The sequence below is a fragment of the Marmota flaviventris genome, chromosome 6 (genome assembly GCF_047511675.1).
Source record: "Marmota flaviventris isolate mMarFla1 chromosome 6, mMarFla1.hap1, whole genome shotgun sequence".
Taxonomy (NCBI): Eukaryota; Metazoa; Chordata; class Mammalia; order Rodentia; family Sciuridae; genus Marmota; species Marmota flaviventris.
The window spans coordinates 104948513-104953133 of record NC_092503.1 but is presented as its reverse complement, the minus strand read 5'-3'; the positions used below and the strand labels follow the sequence as shown (position 1 = coordinate 104953133).

Below are 4621 nucleotides of genomic sequence, written 5' to 3'. Positions count from 1 at the left end.
ATACATTTTATTAGGCCACCAAGTGAAACATTTGAAAGCTTTAAGAAAATTACTGTTACTTTATAACATATTTCAACATGGTTCTAAAGTGTTCACAATGCTACAATTTATTTCCTTTTTTTTTTTTTTTTTTTTGTACCAGGGATTTAACCCAGGGGCATTTAGTCATTTAACCATGAAGCTACATCCCCAGCCTTTTTATACGTTTTATTGAAATAGTCTTCTTCAGTTGCTTAGGTAATGAAAATATATAAAAAATATTGCAGTGCATATCTTGTTGACATTTTAAAAATCCACAAACAAATGATCTGAAATCCTGTCTAGAAAAATTGTTCCTAAATACTTAATGTTTAACTATGGAGGACTTAAGCATGTCTTGAGGTTTGTTGTTGTTATTATTATTATTATTATTATTATTATTATTATTATTATTATATTTTATTTACTTTTATGCAGTGGGTGCTAAGGATGGAACTCAGTGCCTCACACATGCTAGGCAAGCTCTCTGACACTGAGCCACAACCCCAGTCCCATGCCATGATGTCTGAGTTTTTAAAGTGTCTTCAAAGCAAAACAAACAAAAAACACACACCAAAACAAACAAACAAACAAACAAAAAACACTTCAAAACAAGCCATATTTATCTATTTTGGTATCAGGGACTGAACTCAGGGGCACTTAACCACTGAGCCACAATCCCGAGCCCATTTTTGTATTTTATTTAGAGACATGGTCTCACTGAGTTGCTTAGGGCCTCACTAAATTGCTGAGACTGGCTTTGAACTTTCCATCCTCCTGCCTCAGTCTTTCAAGTCGCTGGGATTACAGGCCTGCACCACTGTGGCTGGCCAAGAAGCCTAATTGAATGTCCTTAAATGCTGATTGAAAATGTAACACTAGGGCTGGGATTGTAGCTTAGTTGGTAGAGTACTTGCCTTGCATGCACAAGGCCCTGGGTTCAATCCCCAGCATCACCACCAAAAAAATGTAATGCTAAGGGAAAGGAAACAACACAGGCTGAAATGAGTGCAAACATCTTTTCAACACAGGTTTTAATTGAAAAGGTTTGTGAACTAATGGGATTCTTTTCCAAGGGCATGCTGGAAACACCGAAAAATAACATGAGAGATCTGGCAATCTTTTCTCAAGCAACTTCTCATCCTATTTCAGTTTTCTGAAACATCCCTGGTTAAGTCTCTTGTGATTAAAAAGTCCAGACAAGCTTTTATAAAAGTCCATCAGGTTCATCATTAAAGCTGAAGTCACACACTAGACAGAGGTGATCTGAAGGGTAATTGAAGGATGGAAGCCCATTGGGTCCAATCTGTTATTAATTAAGTAAATTGACAGCCAACCCTACTGTCAGCTCTTTTTTGGAATACCATAAAATCCAGGGTGTGAATCTTCTAGGTAGTGTACTGTCCATTATCACTCAGAAGCTTGTAGGGGCTATGGATATTGAGGCTGGAGAAAGAGAAATGTTTGTGGACCACTTCAGTTGGCTCTGCACTGAAGTCCCCAGGGAAATCTTCTGCAGATTCTGGAGAAGGTCACAGCCCTGAGGCAAACAAAACAGCTCCCAGCCAGTGCATGTTTAAAAGTGGGTAATAGTGATGCTGAACTGTCTGATTCTTTGTGCTCTAGGATCTCTGCAATGGCTACCTGATTGATTTTCCATGTCATGATTGTCAGCCTAATGTTGGCACTGTTGATGAGCTTGAATTTGGTTTGGTGGAAAAATCAGGAATAACCATCTGGTCCATTGTCAATTTCTGGAGAAGGTGACCAGGAGTTCAGCAACTGGGGAGCACAGAGCACTGATAAAGCAGGTGCTATCATAAGGGAACTGGAGGGGGGACCTGGGGACCCTTCAGTGATACAGCTGGGCTGAGACTTAAAACCCAATATATTCTACCAATGAGCTACATCTTTAGTCCTTTTTAGTTTTTATTTTGACACAAGGTCTAGCTGAGCTGCCTAGGCTGGCTTCAAACTTGCTATCTTCCTGCCTCAGCCTCTGGAGTAGTTGAAATTACTGGCATGCATCATTTCAGCTAAATATATTTTTAAAAATATTTTTAAATTTTTGGTATCAGGGATTGAACCTAGGGGTGCTTAACCATTAAGCCACACCCCTAGCCCCTTTTATGATTTATTTTGAGACAGGGTCTCCCTAAGTTACTGAGGCTGACTTTGAACTCACAATTCTCCTGCCTCCACCTCCCAAATCACTAGGATTACATGCATATGCCTGGCATATGCATGTAATATACCACAAATATATATTTTTTAAAGCCTTAGGAAACTAGGCCTGGTGGCAGACACCTGTAATTTCAGCAATTTTGGAATACGCAGAAGGATCACAAGTTCAAGGCCAGCCTGGGCAACTTAGTAAAATTGTCTCAAAATTAAAAAGGCTGGGGATGTAACTCAGTGGTAGAGCCCCCCTAGGTTCCATCCCCAGTAAGAAGAAGAAAAGAGAAACAACAAAAACAAACCGTCTGGAATTGTCATCATGGGAAACATAGACCTTTGCTTCACTTCCTTACATTTGTTTTAAGCTTAATAGAGTCCCAGTTCTTGGACTGTGGCCCACATCAGGGGCCCCAAACCTGCAGGGCCTCCTCTGAAGATTTTTCTCTCTGGCAGTCATCTCAATGCCCTGGAACCAACCTGGTATTTTTTTTTTTTTTTTTTTTTTTTTAGTAGTTGTTGGACCTTTATCTTATTCATTTATTTATATTGGTGCTGAGAATTGAACCCAGTGACTCATGAATGCAAGGCAAGTGCTCTACCACAGAGCCACAACCCAGCCCTTGTATGTAATTATTAAAGCAGTAAAAGTCTTTTTTTTTGGGGGGGGGGCAGGGGGGGGGGGATAAGCAGAATGAGAGTGTGCTGCAGCTGGCTCACCTGGGAAGTCCAGAAGGAGGGTAGATATCACAGAGGAAAGGGTTTGGGACCAGGTGTCAGGGGAGTTGGGTTTTCTCTCCCACTCTGCAGCAAAGGTCATTCTTCTGACCTCCATTAATGAAAATAAACTCTCCAAGAATGGGCCTGGACTCCAATGCCTCCTGTGCAAAATAAATTATCTTAATCAAAATCATTAATAATAGCCAGGCATGGTGGCCCACCCTGTAGTCCTAACTACTTGAGAGGCAGAGACATGGCAAATTTAAGGCCAGTCTTGACAACTTGGTGAGACAGTGCCTCAAAATTAAAAAAAAAAAATTGAAAGTCTGAGGACGGGCTGGGGTTGTGGCTCAGTGGTAGAGCACTCACCTAGCACATGTGAGGCACTGGCTTCAATCCTTAGCACCACATAAAAATTAAATAAAGATATTGTGTGTCTACCTACAACTAAAAAATAAATATTTACAAAAAAATGTCTGGGGACAAAACTCAATAGTGAAGTGCCCCTGGGTTCAATTCTTAGTATAATAAATAAATAAGTAAATAAATTAATTAAATGAATGTAAGCATGGTGTGGTGGTACATGCCTGTAATTCCAACTTGGGAAGCTAAGGCATGAGAATGGCAAGTTGGAGGCCAATCTGGGATATTTAGTGAGACTCTCAAAAAATAAAAGGGTTTATTGTGATACTGTGGTAGAGTACCTCTGGATTCAATCCCTAATCCCCAGTATCCAGTACTGCAAAAATCAAAACAAACAAACAAAAACTAGGAATATAGCCAGGTGGTAGAACACCACCCCCAGGCTCAATTTCAAGACATACATGTATACCTATAGGCGTGCGCATTCACGCGTGCGCGCGCACACACACACACACACACACAAAGACACAGACTGTGAGCCAAAGATATTGTCAGAAGTTTGTGATTTATTTTTTTTAATATTTATTTTTTAGTTGTAGGTGGACACAATATGTTTCTTTTATTTATTTATATGTGGTGCTGAGTATCAAACCCAGGTCCGCACATGTGCTAGGCGAGTGCTCTATCACTGAGCCATAACCCCAACCCAGAACTTTGTGATTTATAACATTTCCACCCAGAGAAAAAAATATAGGCTAGACGTCTTACAGAATGGTTAGTAATTATGAGTATAGCTCTTTCTTTCTTCCTTCCTTTGTTTCCTGGGAATTGAACCTACTGTACGTACTGTACCTACTACCACTAAGTGTACTACCACTAGGATACATCCTGAGCCCTTTTTATTTTTTATTTTGTTTGTTTTTTGGGGTGCTGGGGATTGAACCCAGGGCCTTTTGCATGCAAAGCAAGCACTCTACCAACTGAGCAATTATCCCCAGCCCTTGTTTGGTTTTTGGTACTGAGGATTGAACCCAGGGGTGCTTAGCCACTGAGCTACATCCCCAGTCCTTTTTACTTTTTATTTTAAGATAAGGTCTTGTAAGTTGCTTAGGTCCTGGCTAAGTTTCTGAGACTGGCTTTGAACTTGTGATCCTTCTGCCTCAGCCTTCAGAGTTGCTGAGATTACAAGTGTGTGCCACTGCACTGAGCCCTTTTTATTTTTTGAGACAAGGTATTGCTAATTTGTCCAGGCTGGCCTCAATTTAGTAGTGATCCTCCTACCTCTCTCTCTCTCTTGAGGAGCCAGGATTACCTGCATATACCTCTACACCCAGCTAGTTTAACT

The 4621-nt window shown here is 40.6% G+C and overlaps 1 non-coding gene across 1 annotated transcript; it reads left to right on the top strand.

Annotated features, from left to right (window-relative positions):
- Positions 1-904: 904 nt before the first annotated feature.
- On the top strand, positions 905-977 carry Trnaa-ugc (transfer RNA alanine (anticodon UGC)). Its single transcript has one exon. It is a non-coding gene; the product is annotated as a tRNA-Ala (tRNA).
- The last annotated feature ends 3644 nt before the right edge of the window (positions 978-4621 follow it).